Source organism: Cyprinus carpio, chromosome B1 (assembly GCF_018340385.1).
Source record: "Cyprinus carpio isolate SPL01 chromosome B1, ASM1834038v1, whole genome shotgun sequence".
In the NCBI taxonomy this organism is placed as follows: Eukaryota; Metazoa; Chordata; class Actinopteri; order Cypriniformes; family Cyprinidae; genus Cyprinus; species Cyprinus carpio.
Window position 1 is genome coordinate 20551852 of NC_056597.1, and position 17665 is coordinate 20569516.

The 17665-nt window shown below is 37.0% G+C and overlaps 1 long non-coding RNA gene across 2 annotated transcripts; it reads right to left on the reverse strand.

Moving 5' to 3' along the window:
• Window positions 1-4876: 4876 nt before the first annotated feature.
• Window positions 4877-16522, reverse strand: LOC122135895. 2 transcript variants are annotated; one of them, XR_006153752.1, is made up of 4 exons: window positions 15899-16522; window positions 8443-8597; window positions 5729-8351; window positions 4877-5618 (listed from the first exon to the last, which is right to left on the reverse strand). It is a non-coding gene; the product is annotated as an uncharacterized LOC122135895 (long non-coding RNA). The 2 variants fall into 2 exon arrangements; XR_006153751.1 differs by lacking the exon at window positions 15899-16522 and having other exon boundaries at window positions 8443-9012.
• Between the last annotated feature and the right edge of the window lie 1143 nt (window positions 16523-17665).

Sequence of the window (17665 nt, forward strand, 5' to 3'; positions counted from 1 at the left end):
AGATATTAGTTTCAGTATGAAAAACAAAGGGTGTTTCAACAGAGTTCATAGTTCAGTCATGGATATAATGACTGAAGCAGCTGGTAGGGGTCGTAAATGATCTTTTAATATCTCAATTGCTTCCCTTAGATGGAAAAGATTAAATGAAGACCAAAAGTAGACCTTTTTACTTAATCACGAGTTTCTCAGATGTTCTCCTGAGAAAAAGACTGCTAGTAATCTTAAGTCTATCTTCTAATAATTCAGAAGAGATCTGAGGTCTCAAACTGTGCTCAGATGTGTCAATATTAACCCAAAAGCTCAGCAGATGCTATTGCTCAGGAGATTTACCTGAGTTTTCATTTAAGGATTTACTTTGTCTCAGGTTTTCTCTTGAAATAAAATTAAGCACAAATAATTGTTGACATGCAATTAAAATGAACAGCAAAGTCAGAAAGAAGTCTCTTATGCTCATCAAAGCTGCATTTCTTTGGTCAAAAATGGTCAGTAATATTGTGAAATATTATTATAATTTAAAATAAGTGTTTTCCATTAAACATATTTTAAAATGTAATTTATTCCTGTGATGCAAAGCTGAATTCTCATCATCATTACTCCAGTCTTCAGTGTCACATTGCTGCTTAAGAAACATTTCTTATTATTCTCAGTGTTAAAATCTCTAATCAAATTGCTTAATGTATTATGGAAATATATGTTACATTCTATAAGGATTCTTTGAAAGATCAAAAGAACAGCATTTATTTGAAAGAAATATATTTTTATCATAAATATCTTTATGGTCACTTTTGATCAATTTAATGTGTCCTTGCTGAATAAAAATATTAATTTATTTAAAAACTAAAGACCTCAAACTTTTGAACTTTAGTATAAATCTAAAAAAAAAGTCTATCCATTTCTATTAAGAAGATGAGATGTGGGAAATCGTTTCAAGTATTTCTCATTAAATTCACTGAATTCTTCCAAGACCAAATAATTTGAGCTATGCAGTTAAGATAAAATTTTTACCTCTATACTCTTACTTACAGTACATCTCCTGAGCGATGAAAGAGCAACCTCTCAAAAAAATTTTCCAGTGGGAATTTCCTTTTAGGTCGACCAGACACATGGCCGTCCCAAAATAGATCATGGATGTCATGCCATTTTGATTATGGTTTTGAGAAACAGCCATAAAAACAAAGCCGCTCCCAGCTCAATTCCCATCTGAGTGCCACATGCTTTTACACTGCGTCACATAACCTTCCAAGGTTTGATAGGAATAAATGCTGTTGTCTTTCAGATATGTTGTCTGGTGAATGCAGCATTCTAAAGCTTGTAGACCGCAGTCATTTCGGATTTATTGACCGCTTGTTTCTGATCCCCAACAGCAGAAAGCGAGCTACACTGTGACAGTGCTGTCAATGGGTGCTGACCTCTGCTGCCTGCTTTAGTCAGAGTGATAACCCCTGTGGACAGTGTTGTTTCCTGCAGGACCGATTCACGGATCTAATGCAGGCAGGCTCAAGGCACAATCGATACTCAAATGGGAAGCATTTCAGACTTTCTACACATTGCAGGTTAAATAGGGCCGTGTTAAAGTATAAGTGCTCGTAAGGAGCTTTGAAAAGCTGACGGAGGAGTTTGTTGGGTTTTTTAGGCTGGCCGTAAATGTGCAATGCTGATGTTCCTTCTGTCTGTGGACACTTAAAAGAATAGTTCACACAAACATATCAATTCTGTCATCATCAGTTACTCACCCTCATGTCGTTCCAAGCCTTTCTTTCTTCTGTGGAACATAAAAGAAGATACTCTGGAAAATGCCTCAGTTCTTTTGATCCATAAAATTATATAATATATAATAATACCCAGACTGATAAATCAGACAATATTTGTCCATTTTGAGATTATCTGTAATAAAACGGAAAACTAACATACATTTTACTGTACACTAAATACAATTTTCTTACTGTTCTGCTATTTAAATACTATTGGGGCAAGTAAGATGTTTTAGAGAAATTAACACTCAAATTAACACATGAAACACATGAAATTGTAATATACAATGACGGCAATGTATTCCTGTAATTTAATAGACATTTATTTCCTACATTCATATGAGCAACGTCCAATGTAACATGACAATTCAATTCAATAATCTCATTTGCTTTAGCCATTTCCTATTCTGCTTCGCCTGTTTACATACTACATTGACATTTTGTAGATTACATTTCAAATTGAATTTGGCCAACAAAATGCTTCCATAGTGAAAGAATATGCAGTATGTAATGATACACATTTTAAACTGTAGTATCCTATTATTGCAACGTGACCTCTACATGTTTAATTCAGCGACAGAATCTAGTTATAACGTTTAGTATATATGGTTATTTTGCATTTTAATCCAAACAAAAATTTCTAGCATATTTCAGGTAAAGGACCAAATTGTTTTTTGTTTGTTTGTTTGTTTGTTTGTTTGTTTGTTTGTTTGTTTGTTTTTCAGAAAAAGTGGCCCAATTTATATGCATTGATCCTGATTAGTGCAGGACAGTAATTGAAACAGTAGACATTATTCTATAAAACATCAGCTCCCTACACACATAAAAACAGGGCACAATGTACTGTTTTAGTATGAAGGAATTTTCCATGTTTATTTTTTACAGGTGTATTTCCAGTGCACTGCATTGTGGGATATAATATTTAATGCACAGTTTTGTGGTTGCATACTGCACATTTTGCCAAATTTAGTAGGGCATCACAAAACAAAATTGTATACTAGTGCACACAATGCGGAAATAGTATAAGAAATATTGTAGCATGAAATTCCTAACACGGCCTTTGTTTTGATCCCTCTGTAGGTGGTCAAAGCTGATACTGCAGGCATTTTGTGGCTATGAGTTCAGCACAGAGTGTGTAAGGTATGTAAACCGTGTTTTAGAGGGCCGCTGTATGTCTTAAGGTTCCCGCTGGTAAAGTCCAGTATCTGCTTGACCCTACGGCCCTGCACAGACGCCCGCTCTCAACCTCACTACCCTTCTCCACAGGAAGCACTCATCTGCTCTTACTCTTCTTGCTTCAGAAGCAGCCGAGGCTGAGCAACAGAGCTCTAGTGTGACAATACACACAGGGTGCAATGTGGCATACTGTACTAACCATCTGTGAGTATGAGATTCTATGTGCGTCCACTTTTCATTCTCTAGCTATAACAGAGCTGTGTTTGTGATGCAGTTGGTGTAGTGCTGTTAAAGCCTGTGTTTTTGACTGCAGCCCTGTTCCAAAACCTTGCGAGATGCCTACCTAGGCAGCATTATAAGCCATCATGAGCTAAGTTTCCATTCAAAGTAATGAATGGAATAATCACATTAAATATTTGTGAATACAGCACTGTTTCTATCAGTTCATCAGAACAAAATTGTCACTTCCTGGTAAACTGGCACTAAATATCAGTAAGAAAAAATGGGAGTTGCCCATGCCCATGTCATGTTATCTTGTGTTCATAAGCATATTCCTGATCTCTGGGAACACAGTCATTTAAGATGGTTCTGGGAGGAAATTAAACCAAAACACTGTGATGACAGACTTTGGCTTTTTGACATTTTAGAATGACTAAAGCAACAGATGCTGTGCGGTGAAACTTGCATAAAAATATGTGGATAGAAACATAGGAGCATTTCACATGTAAAGGCTTTTTCAAAAATCTGCATAATTATTATTATAATTGAACTATACCTTCAAGTTCACAGATAAGATGGCAGATGACATGAGAGAAATATTCAAAGCAAGTAATAAGTAATATTAATTAATTAGCATATTAAAATGAATAATGAGCCTGAAAATTCAGCTTTGCATCACAGGAATAAATTACATTTAATAAAAAAAAATATTATTAATATTAAAAATATATTTAGCAATTTTACTGTTTTTACAGCATTTTTTTCAATTATTTAAAAATGTATAAATATCATTTTATAAAATCTTACCAACTCCAAACTTTTGAACAATATGCATGTGTTTTTATCCTTAATTGAGTATTGTGTCATTAGCTTAGCAACACAATAACCTCAAACTCTACTGAAAGAAATTCAAGTTCACAGGGTTCATGCTGATCACTTATGAGGAACATTTCCTTACAAGGCAGCTGCCAATGTTGACAGCAAGCTCACAGGTTTTGCTGCAGAGCTGGTGTGTGCATTTGTTCTGTGCTTTATGCTGCGCGTGTATGTGTGCGTGCCTTGTGACAGCGTAGAAGACTTAAGATGGATGTATCAGGGAGCTGGAGTGCAGGGGTAATCAGTGGAAAAAAGTGAGAGAAGGCCAGTTCACTCCTACGCATCAAACTTGCAGTTTTTCCCGCTCCTGCAAAGCTGTGATACCAGCCATCAGAACACAGACTACACAGATCCATCACTAACACTTCATATTTTATTATTAAAGGAATAGTCCACCATTCTGTGCTTATCTACTCACTCTTATGTCTTCTCAAGCTTGTTTGACTTTCTTTCTTCTGTGAAACACAAAAAGAGAAATTCTGAATTCTACTGGTCGCTCTTGTCCATGCAGGTACAATGAATAAGAACTGTATTGAGAATTTTCAAGCTTCAAAAGGATACAAAAGCTCTATCTGTACAACCTATGCAAGTCTTACAGTTAGTAGCTCAGTGGAATGCATCATCAAATATATTAAGGGTAATAAATGGAACTATTGGCTAATTTATTTGTTATATGGCAAAATAGATTTGGGATTTATTATTGTTTTTGAAAGAAGTTCCTTATGCTCACCAAGCCTGCATTAATTTGATCAAAAATACAGTAAAACAGTATAGTGAAATTATTATGATTTAAACACCCCAGTCTTCAGTATCACATGATCGTTTAAAATCAGTCTGTAAAAGAGACGCTGGAGTTTGGTTAGAATCCATGTGCAGAAGTTTATTAAAGGTCAAGGCTTTAAACAGATATCGATAAACAGGCAGGGGGTAAACAAAAACAGAGAAGCAAGCCGATCGTTCGTCATACACAGGGGCAATGGCAGAGACAATGGTGGAGAGGTAGGCAATGAGTCCAAACCCAAACATCAGTTCAATCAGGCGTCAGAACAAAAGGGCAGAGTACAAATACCATGAGTCAAGAAGTCAGACAGGATCATACACAGGTAAGCAATCAGGAACAGTAGAGGAATAACGCTTGGTAAGGCAGATGAACTGGCAATACTTGGTGAAGAGCACATGAACAGGTCTGAGTTTATATGGCGGTCAAACAGGAAGTGGAAGTTGAGGAAGCAGAGGAAGTGTAGCATGGTCAGTACTCAGGCGAGGGCTCCCTCTGCTGGTTTGGCGTTACAGAACCCCCTCCTCTAGGAGCAATTCCTGGAGCTTGATGTGGACGTCCCCGTGGTCTTGGTGCTGGGCGGTCGGGTCTGGCTAGATGAAACTCTTCGAAGGGTGATGGAACCAGAATGTCCCGGGCGGCTACCCATGACCTCTCCTCGGGTCCATAGCCCTCCCAGTCCACCAGATACTGGAGCTGACCCCCTCTTCATCTCGAGTCCAGTAACAAATTCACCCTATATGCCGGAGTTCCATCAAGGTCCAGTGGTAGTGGTGGTTCTGGGGCTTCACGGCCAGGGTCAGCTCCCGGGTGGACGGCTTTGAGGAGGGACACATGGAAAGAGGGAGAGATACGATAGTTAGCAGGAAGCTCCAATTGATATGTTACATCATTAATCTGTTTTAGTATCTTGAAAGGGTCAACATACCTGGGACTGAGCTTCCTGCTTGGTAGCCGCAACTTGATGTCTTTCATGGAGAGCCAGACACGTTGTCCTGATTAGTAGGGTGGGTGTGGGCGACGTCGTCGGTTGGCCTGGATTTCCTGTGTTCTCACAGCTCGCTGGAGATGAACATGAGCACTGTCCCACACCCTCTCACTACGTTGAATCCAGTCATCTACTGCAGAAACCGAGGAGGGTTTGGCAGACCACGGGAACAGAGGTGGTTGGAATCCTAGGACTCACTGGAAGGGGGTTAGACCTGTAGAGGAGTGAGTCAGACCATCTGTGCTGTTCCTGGCTGCAGTAGCGTCAGAGATATCTTCCTATTTCCTGGTTGAGTCATTCGACTTGTCCGTTGACTTGTGGGTGATAGCCTGACGTTAAACTGACGTTAATGTCCAACTGATTGCAGAATGCCCTCCAGACCTGAGACGTGAATTGGGTTCCCGCGGACACTGACTATGTCCTCTGGTAGTCCATATATCCAGTAGACGTGTTGGAAGAGAGTTTGAGTGGTTTCCATGGCAGTGGGTAGTTTGGGTAGTGTAATGAGATGGCAAGACTTGGAGAAATGGTCAATGATAACCAGGATTGTAGTGTTGTTATAGGATGATGGGAGGTCAGTGAAGTCGATAGACAGGTAAGACCATGGTTGAGGAATAGGCAATGGCTTGAGTAGACCTGAAGGTAATTCCTTTGGGGTTTTTGACTGAGCACAGATCTGACAGGACTAGACATAGTTAGTGATGTCTCGTGCCATGTTATGTGAAGGGGGGCATGTGAAGGGTCTTGTTGTTGTGCTTTTCTTAGTTCTTCCATGATATCCCAGGAGACTGGGGCTAGGATGATAGAGCTGGGTAGGATGGGACCGGAGATGTGATGCTCTGTGGAGAGGTCATATAGGTAACTGTAAAATTGAAGTGTGTGAAGAATAGTGCCCAGTGGGCTTGCCGGGGGTTTAGACGTTTGGCACTCTTTATATATTCGAGATTCTTCTGGTCTGTTATCACCTGAAAGGGATGAAGAGCTCCATCAAGCCAGTGACGCCATTCTTCAATAGCTGCTTTCATGGAAAGTAGTTCCTTATTTTCAACATCGTAGTTGCATTCAGCGGAGGTACGTTTTCTGGAAAAGAAAGCACATGGATACAATTTACTTGGTTGCCCTTGTCTCTGAGAGAGTATAGCACCAATGCCACAGTCTGAGGCATCCACCTCGAGAATGAATGGTTCTTTCGGATTGGGATGTTTCAGGATAGGGGCTGTTGTAAATCGTTCCTTCAATGCATTGAAGGTGGTGTTAGCTTCCGAAGACCAAACTAGTTTTGATGGTTTATTCTTGAGGAGTGAGGTGAGAGGAGAGGCAACCATACTATAATTCCGGATAAACCTTCTGTAGAAATTGGCAAAGCCCAGAAATCTCTGCAGATCCTTGATGGTTCTTGGTTGTGGCCAGTCAATGACTGCCTGAACTTTGAGGTCATTCATCTTGATGCCCTGTGAGCTGATGTGGTAACCCAGGAAGGAAGTTTGAGTAACATGGAACTCACATTTTTTACATATAATTCGTTCTTTAAGAGTCAAGTAAGGACTGTCCTGACATAGGAAATGTGTTCATGTTTGGTCTTGGAAAAGACGAGGATATCATCGATGTATGCAACCACAAATTTATTTAGCAGGTCCTTGAAGATCTCGTTTATGAATGATTGGAATACAGTGGGAGAGTTTGCAAGTCCATACGGCATTACCTGATATTCATAGTGCCCCCTAGTGGTGAGAAAAGCTGTTTTCCATTCATCCCCTTCTTTGATCCTAATAAGATTATATGCACTTCGGAGATCGAGTTTGGTATAGATCTTGGCTTCTCTGAGTTGTTCTGGTGATGATGGTGCTAACAGGAGGGGATAGCGGAACTTGTCGGTAATGTTATTCAGTCCTCTATAATCAATACAAGGCCTTAGTCCACCATCTTTTTTCTCCATGAAGAAGAATCCTGCAGCTGCTGGGGAGGTTGATGGTCGAATAAAACAGGATTTCAAGGCTACATCCACATACTCCTCCATGGCTTGACTTTCGTTTCTGGTAAGTGGATATACTTTACTCTTTGGGGGTTGTGTGTTAGACAAGAGATCGATGGCACAGTCCCAAGGTCTATGTGGAGGAAGTTGTGTGGCTTTCACCTTGCTGAATACCTCAGAGAGATCTTGATAATACTGGGGAATATTCACTTTTGTGTGTGTCTCAGGGCTTTCCACACTGGTTGCGAGATTGGGGTCTTGCAGTGATACAGTGACTCATACAGAAAGATGATCAGTGTGTTAATTCACCTTGATGCCATGAGAGTTCAGGGTCGTGAGTAGAGAGCCATGGATAACCTTAGACAAGTTTGTGTTTGGGAGAGTCGATGATGTAGAAGGAGATTAATTCCTTATGAAGGGTCCCAACTTGGAAAGTGAGTGTCTTAGTCTGGTGGGTGATACCCTTTCCAACCAATTCCCCATCGATAGCCTTGATTTGGATAGGTGGCATGCACATTTGTGTAGGGATCTGATATTCGGTCATAATGTCCTGGTAGATGAGATTCAGGGCAGCTCCAGAGTCAATCATCACTGTGAGGTCGAGAGAGAGAGTATCAATTCTTAAGATAATGGGGAGTGTGAATTATTTGTTTCTTAGAAGAGCAAAGTGTTCAGTATTTACCCAGGGATTTGTTTGAAGCTTGCGGGGGCATCCTATACAGCGGTGGCCTGATTCACCACAATAGAAGCACAGTGGTTGATATCGTCGTCGTTCTCTCTCACTTTCAGATAGTCGGGACGAGTTGATTTGCATGGGTTCCTCAGGAGAAGACATTTCTACAGGGTTATGTGTGAAATCATTGGTTTGTCCAGACTTTCCACTTTTCCTTTTAGGAGCTTGTCTCATGAGGTTATCAATCCTGATGGCGAAGTATTCTGTAACACAGTCTAATATGCTAATTTGGTGCTTTTTTAGTTTTATAAATTGTTAAAAACAGTTGTGCTGTTTAATAAGTTTGTCGAAACCGTTTTTTTTTCTTTCTCAAGATTCATTGATAAAGTTCAAAAGTACAGTATTTATTTGAAATAGCAAATCTGTAATATTTAAATATTTTCTTATATTTAAACAATATAAAAAATATTAAATAACAAATCAAACAATTGTCATACAATTTCATTAATTCTGTAAAATGTGTATATTTTGACAATGTGGTCAAACAACAAATTACATAACAATTACACCATCTAATTATATCAATTATTTACAGTTAAAAGAACACTTCACCCCAGAATGAAAATTTTGCCCTCATTTACTCATTCCAAACCTGTATGAGTTTCTTTCCTATGTTGAACATAAAATAAGATATTTTGAAGAATGCTGGTAATCAAACTATTTATTTCCCTGCTATGGAAGTTAATGGGTACCAACAACTGTATGGTACTTCAAAATTCTTCAAAGTATCTTCTTTTGTGGTCAAAAGATTTGGAAGGACATGAGGGTGAGTAAATGACACAATTTTCATTTTGGGGTGAATTATTCCTTTAACCTCAAAGCTGTTCAGACGGAATAAATCTCACAAATGTTGACATTGAGATGAAAAGACAAGATGAATAATGGCATTACCACTCAATAAATGCATTGAGATGCGGCTGAGTGTGGTCAATCAATGTGGTCAATCAATGGAGGCATCTTACAACACAAAACAACCTACATTTTTCCAAATTTCTCGATTTGTGTTAAAAGGAAGAACGACACAGGTTTAGAATGACATAAGGGGTGAGTAAATAATGGCAGAAATGTTAAAATATTGTCAAAGAAAAATCAGTATACTGAGTTCTTTGGCCAATATTGTCGATTTCAAAAAGCTAAGCATAAAGCCCAGACATAAGGACAAGTTCTGAACTGTAGCATATTTAAATGAGCACTCCATGACTGACAGCTGTCACTTATGACTCACAGCTGGCTAATCCACTCGTCTCTGTGGAGTGGGTTTAAAGGTCTCTGCAGTTCAGGGCACCTTCTGGCAGGTTCCACTCTGGAAAACTAGGGAAGCAGAGATAAATAATTCACATGTCTCCTCTCTTCCTGGTGGGATGGCGAGCGTGTTTGTGTGTTAGCGTGTGCTGTTTAGGAAGGAACGTTTGAGTGGGAGGGGGGTTTGTGCGTGTGCTGAGGATGTTTGTCAGCGTATGTGGGTGGAAGTTGCATGTGTGTGTTGAAGTGGGATGCAAGGCAGTGGAGCTCAGCAGGAGGTTAAGCCCTCTCTCTGGTGTGTGTAGGAGCTGGAAGCCAGACACAAGATGTCTCCAGTCCTCAAGCTATCCCAGGATCCCCTGCCACCCCAGCCCCCATGTCTACAGCATTTCCTGTGAGCGAGGGACGGAGCAGCTTCGGTCTCTTTGTGCAATAATATTTTGTGTGCTCAGGCAAGATCACTATTTCTATTTCTCATACTTGGGGTTAGTGATCTAAACAAACCTCTAACCACAAGTATTAGATTTTTGTTTGTAAATCATTCTGCATGTTGCCTTAAATAATGTGGATTGATCACTACTTCATTTTTAAGCAATCAAACTTTTCCATCATTTTAATGATTAAACAGACAATTACCTATATATTTAAGCCATATGAAGAGAAGCCATGCCAACTCCTCTGATTATTTTAATGGGGAGTAACAAGTTGAAATACTAGAAAAGATCAATTTAAACTTTACTTTAGATATAAATGTCTAAAATGGATTCAGGTTTCACTCTGTTAAAAACATTTTTGACTGTGTTTGCTAAGTAATATAATTTCTTATAAGAATTAAGAGAATTTAAACCAGTACAACTACTAAAATATTTTTAAAAGACTCTTGACTATAAGTAAAAATCATAGTGGTGGATCTTCATTTGATATTAAGTAGCTATGTAGTCATGACAGCAGTTGTATTAGCAATGCATACGTAACTTAGCCTAGTGCTTGGGTTAAAAACTTAGCCACTACTAAAATTTAAGCCTTGCATCATTACATTTAGGTGAAATATAACCCTATGTATAAAGGAAATCATTAAGGTAGCATCTAACCTACAGCTGGACTAAAACTGGCAGCTCATATTAACTGACAGACTTTTAGACACATACAGAGATTTATACGTGTTGTTTACATGTACAATATTTGTTCATGCCTACACAATCAATCAATCAATCAATCAATCAATAAAGTCATTTTTTACAGTTGGTATTACTTTCTTGCTCTTACAGTATATAGTTCTTGATTATTTATTATTAAAATATTATTACCACTGACAGTTATGTCACATTTTTCAACAATACAGTACATCTGTTTACAAATTTAAAGCAGCTTATCAAATGAATAAAAGTGAGATGTCATTAAGAAAGTAAAAAAAAAAAAGTCAAAATAATCAGTAATGCAGTAATGTTTGGAGTAAATAATTTTTATCAAGATATTTGTTTAAGCATATACATAGATAATATTTTTATCAAGATATTTTTTGAAGCATATACATATTACTGAGAGATAAACACTGCTTTTTAAATGCTCGGGTGCAACCTTCCCCGAGTTTCTTATTGACCTGGGTCAGTACGTAACCATCTAGAGCACCTTTCCAAGGCACATATCAATGCCTAAATAATCAGCACAACAACTGGATAACAACTTAGCAACTGCATAACAATGCCTTGACAACCACCCACACATATTAGCATCATGGTGGAGACTTCTGCATGGGCGAGCACACATATTTTCATCAGAAAACGTAAAAATCTCACATCAGACAGTCTCTAATCAGGCTTTAGAACATCAGTTTTTTATGGTTATAGTTTTAATTCAGTCATATTTTTTCTCTCTCCTTCTGTCTTTTCCTACAATCCCCCCTTGCTGTCTGTCTCAAGTGGCCTTCACCCAGCAGAGAGGCTGAGCTGTTTTGGTGTAAAATGTCCCCTTAGGCACAAATCAGCAGACTTGTCTTTAACATGGACAGTAGACTCAAGTCTCGCCAGATTGCCTCACCGCTCTCATTAAATATTCTGGTAAATCCAGGATAAGTAAGAAAAAAAATACACTGTAGACGCTCACAAACCCAGATTAGAAGGACTGTTTTTACATGTCCTGCAGCTAACAGGAAGTATGCAGAGCCAACATGTACTGCCTGAATATAAAGAGCTTAATTGTCCAATGCTTCATCATTATAATTTCATATATTTAGTGTTGCTGGCTTGCTGTTGTTCGTACTCGGGGTAAGGGGTTTGTTCAAATCTATAACCCTTAGTATTAAAATTTGGCAAGCAACACAAATAGAAATTTCCAATCTCTGCAGCTTGTTGAGAATAGCTGTGCCCAATATTTTTATATGACAAAACAGAGAAAAAAAAAAAAGAAAAAAAAAAAAAAAAAAAACCTTCCTTAAGTAACCACTAAGCAACCAGCCAGAATATCTCAGCAACCACACAGCAAGGCCCTGGCAACCACCTTCCAGTGCTGTTATTGTTAACTAAAACTATTAAAAGTTTAAAAGTATAAAGAATTTTGGGTAACTGAAACAATAATGAAATAAAATAAAATATAAATATTTAAAATAACTTACAAAACTTGGCAGCTACTGAGAAAAGCTGAAGTACTGAAATTACTAAAACCTAAATAAATATAAAATAAAGCATTATTGAAATATATACAGAAAAAAAAATGACAAAAACATAACAAAGTTTTTAAAAAAGTCAAATGTAAAAATATATATATTATAATAGCATATGATATTAAAATAGCACAATGGCTGTTAACAATTGTGTAATGCACAACAATTAGTTTCAATCTATGAATACAAGTCCTCATATCTTATGCTATGTTGCATAGTATATTTAGCTATTTATTTCAAGTAAATTTATCTTTTTATATACATATATATTATGGAATTTCTGATATGTTTAACCTGGAAAACAATTTAACAAAATCTAATTAAAAATTAATTAAGAATGCTGTTTTGAATTGAAGTATCTAATGTTCATATACTAGATTTTTTCAGGCCTTGGATTTTTGGCCAGTTGTTTAGCACAGGCAATCACTCACATTTGCTTAAGAAAATATAAAAATCTATCTTTACCTTGTGCTGACAAAGGAAATAACAATCAACCAGAGCAGATCCTGTGGGCTCAACCAGCTCAACAATCTTCCTAGTGTTTTTTTTTTTTTTTTTTTTAGGAAACCTTACTACTGTACAACAATGCTACTGCCCCAAACAACGCCCCCTAAGAAAATTAAGGGAACTGCTAAACCCTAGACCACACACAGAAAGTCTTTTAGAATAAGGCTTAAAGTAATTTGGTGCCATCTGAAAGGCTACAGGTCTATGGTTCCTTTGAGGCTGGTCTACAACATCTCATAAAATTATGTTAGTGTTTAGAAGTCTAAACATAATTCACAAACCTTTTCCTTATTCAGACAAGCCAGAGAACACAAGGTGAGCGCAGGTTCAGCGATTCTACTTACACAAAGTAATACCTTTCACATGCTGTTTACGTAAGCAGAGACTGCTGTCTGACTGTGGTAAGATCATTCTCTATTAAAGGCACATCAGATGCGATCAGGCTATTGCAGTGCATGCTGAATGAGAGAGAGCATTCTGAGAAAGGAAGAATAATGTTGTGAATCTGAATCTGTTAGTGATATCAGGTCAGTTTTATTGAGATCTACCTGTGTTTGATTGAGTGTGGCGACTGTAGTGTTCATTTAAATGTGAAATTTGATAAACACAATTGACTTCTTTAAATTAATTAGCAATGCTGCTTGCTTTGAGCCCTGCGCCATGGGCTGGATTGTGTGCAGGTAGGAGGCAGGTGTTAACTTGATTACTAGCTGTTAATCAGGTTTATATGAGGACATCATAACAGCAAACATGCTCTGATCCAGACACCTGTTTGCTATGACATGACCCAACCTACACCAACAAAACCGTTATCCATCCATCCATCCATCCATCTTATTCAACATAAAAGGTGTTGTTTTGAATGTGTGTAACCAGGTCGATTGATGGTCCCCATTGATTTCCATAGTACTTTTTCCATACTATGGAAGCCAAAAGGAGTTCTTCAACTGTTTGCTTACCAACATTCTTCAAAATGTATTCTTTTGTGTTCAACAGCTGAAAGAAGTTATACAGGTTTTGAACAACACGAATGTGAGTAAATGATGACAGAATTTTAAGGGTTAACTATCCCTTTAAACACACACAAATATATATATATATATATATATATATATATATATATATATATATATATATATATATATATATAAAATTTGCACTATAGCTGTTGAAAAGTAATTTTAATTCATGTTCATGCTGGTATGTATGTATCACACACATATATACTGTATATATATATATATATATATATATATATATATATATATATATATATATATATATATATATGTATGTATAAATAATATAAAGAAAACATGTATATAAAGAAACAATGTATTATTCTTCTTCTTCTAAGTAAACAAAAAAAAAACAATTATATAACCCCCACCCCCTTTTTTTCAGGTAAATTATCTGAACATCACATGATTTACTTGCCCTCAAACCTACCTAGGTGTATATGACTTTCTTACTTAAGAAGAATGCAATAGGAGTTATATTAAAAAATCCTGGCTCTTTCCAGATTTATAATGGAAGTGAATGGGGGCTGAGATTTTGAAGCCCAAAAAAGTGCATCCATCCATAATAAAAAGTAATCCACACAGCTATGGGGGTTTAATAAAGGCCTTCTGAAGTGAAGCAATGCATTTGTGTAAGAAAAATATAAATTTTTAGAACTTTACTAACTGTATATAGCTTCTGTTAACTGTTGTACTCATGTTCACAAGAGTGGCATTCCAGCGTATGACGTAGGACGTAGCATGATTACATATGGACATGATAATATTCACGAGTCCAACCAATGCCACATGTCTGTATAACATCAGATTCATGACAGTTGTCTAAAACCGATCTGGCGTGGTGCTGAAAAGGGGCTCAGGCAAAGCAAGCCACCTGTATGTACATCCCATGTGTATCTAATTCATGCCGACCAAACACAGAGCGTTATTAAAATAAGCCAGCACCTTCTTTAGAAGCAAATATTGAGTGAGTGGCTCTCACATGTGTCCCAAACAGAGCCATCTGTGAGGCGGCAGATTGGCCGAAGAGCATGACTGAGACGCCGCATCATCAATTAGAGCTGCTGGGGCTGAGAGGACGACACATACAGCTCAGGTGACAAGCACTCGAGAGTCCAGCTGCTCAAGCACACACTGCTCGCTTTCAGCTCATCTCTCACATACCCTCATCGTCTTGTTTTCTAAGTCATTCTATGGTAAGCGTAAATGTTTGCTAAAACACCTTTTGTGATATATATATCACAAAAATATAATGCAAAATATAATGCTACTATTTTCAACATTGATAATAATAAATTGAGCAGCAAATCAGCATATTAGAATGAAGGATCATGTGACACTGAAAACTGGAGAAATGATTCTGAAAATTCAGCTTTGCATCACAGGAATAATTTGTTAAAAAATATTAAAATAGAAAATAGTTATTTTAAATTGTAATAATTTATTAATGTTGTAATATGTATTATCATTAATAGACATATTTTTGATCATATAATTATAAATAAAATAAAAATAATATATATATATATATATATATATATATATATATATATATATATATATATATATATATATATATATATATATATATATATATATATATATATTAAAAGCCAGTGGAGTTAAGCAATATGTCAGGCTTAAAAAATAATGCGAAAGAGGTTCTGAATAATTTTCATGAAAAATAGTAACGTTTTTTCCATGAAAAATAGTAAATATTTGCTGATCCATTTGGTGTCACCACCTGTCACAGCAACACCATAGAAATGTGTGGTGCAATGATTTTAAATAATCGTTAAGACCTGCATTTTATGAAAATGATAAAACTCTGCCAAATATAGAACCATTAAATTATTGTTTTTAAGATTTCGTTTTGTAGAACTTTTACACAGTCAGCTTATAAAAACCCTCTCTGTCTCATCTGATGTGTATCATTCTCTCATTTTCTTTCTTCTTCATCTGCGCCTCCTCTGTTTACCTTTATCTCTCTCTGTCTTCCTCCCTCCTTCTCTTCCTCCTTCTGTTTGAACATGTTGAGTGATTAATATCTGATCTGAGGTGTTTTGGAGCTTATTTGAGTAAACCGAGTCCGCTTCTGAACGACAGTACCGGAAGAAAACAGATCGTGAGACTGATTAGATCAGCGCAGTTAGCCTGGCTGGTCATATTGCTGTTATTGTTTTGCTGGAAAAACATCATCACACAGTCATATCTGCATCATGCCGAGCAAAAGCCAAATCAACATTTTAATAGTCACAAGTGATGAGCCTATACTCTCAAATCTGGGTTTGATTAAAAAAGAGGGAGGATATTAAAAAAGAACAAAAATAAGCATGACGTTAGTGGCATTTAGAAAGCATTTAAAGGGATAGTTCATCCAAAAGTCAAGATTCTGTCATCATTTACTAACTCTTGTGTCATTCCAAACCTGTATGACTCTCTATCTTCTGTGAAACACAGGAGAAATTCTCACAATTTAAACACAAATTACTCTTTGCCATTTACAATTTTTAGGAAGCATATCATTTAAGCTCAAACACACACACACACACACACACACACACACAATAAGAGCATCACACATTTAGCCCATGTGCTATATTTCCACTCTTCTGGAGTAATATTATAGGTTTTTGTGATGAACAGAATAAAGGTGTGGTCACGTTTGTGAAATTTAGGTGAATTTTTTTTTTTTTTGGGGGGGGGGCAGTTTTCTATTGTCAATAGTGTAGTGATGTATGAAGCACTGCTCACACAGAAGTCACTTTCTAACTAAGCAGATTTTTACTGGTTAGCGTGCTGAATTTACATGACCAATTGAACATGAGCAAAATCTGCATAGCGAACTTTAAATGTAACACCACCTTAAGATAAGTAATTTATTATTCACTGTTAATAATTTCCCTTTAGTTGTGAGCAGAATATTGAATCAGTAAGTTGAACCTAAACCGGACCAGTCCAATTTGTAAGCAAATAATTTTCTGAATAGAATCATGTGATTCACTGAAAATATCCAACTTCACCCAAAGTACTGAATCCATCCAATTAGTAAACAAATCATTTTTGGAATCAAATCAACAAATTCATAGAAAAGATTAAACTCAAATTAATCAGTGAGTTGAAACGGAGAATTGTATCCACTCATTTTGTGAATAAATTGTTTTGAGAACTCACAAACTGGTCAAACAAAGTCATACAGGTTTAGAACAGCATGAGGCCGAGTAAATAATCACAAAATTTTCATTTTTGTGTGAACTATTCCTTTAACATTAGCCAGCACTGCTCATTGATGTTTAATAACTGCCTTAAAAAGTCTTATTTCTGGTCAAAGAAAGTTTATTCAGCATTGACTTACCTTTAGTGTCATATTGCAGCTTGCATGTCTCTCTGACATGCTGTGCCTGGTTCACCACCAGAAGTGTCTTTTCATCCTTCAGTGCCTTCCAATTAAGTAAACACACGCCGTGATTGGGCTGGCTGAGAAGAGCTGATTGATAGAAAGTTTGTCAGTATGCAGAGCCTCTAGCCATGGCAACATCCCAATTTGCATATTATTCATCCTAAATAGTATGTGAGATTAGGATTAGTGTGTCTCAAATCATAGTATGATGAAAAGAGTGCCAAAGGTGTCTCGATGGTATACAATTTCCAATGGATTTGAAAAGTGTGCATCCATGCATGATTTTGGGTTAATATTGCCCACAAATCCTTGCGCTACAGAAGTTTGTGACAGTTCTCTGCCAAC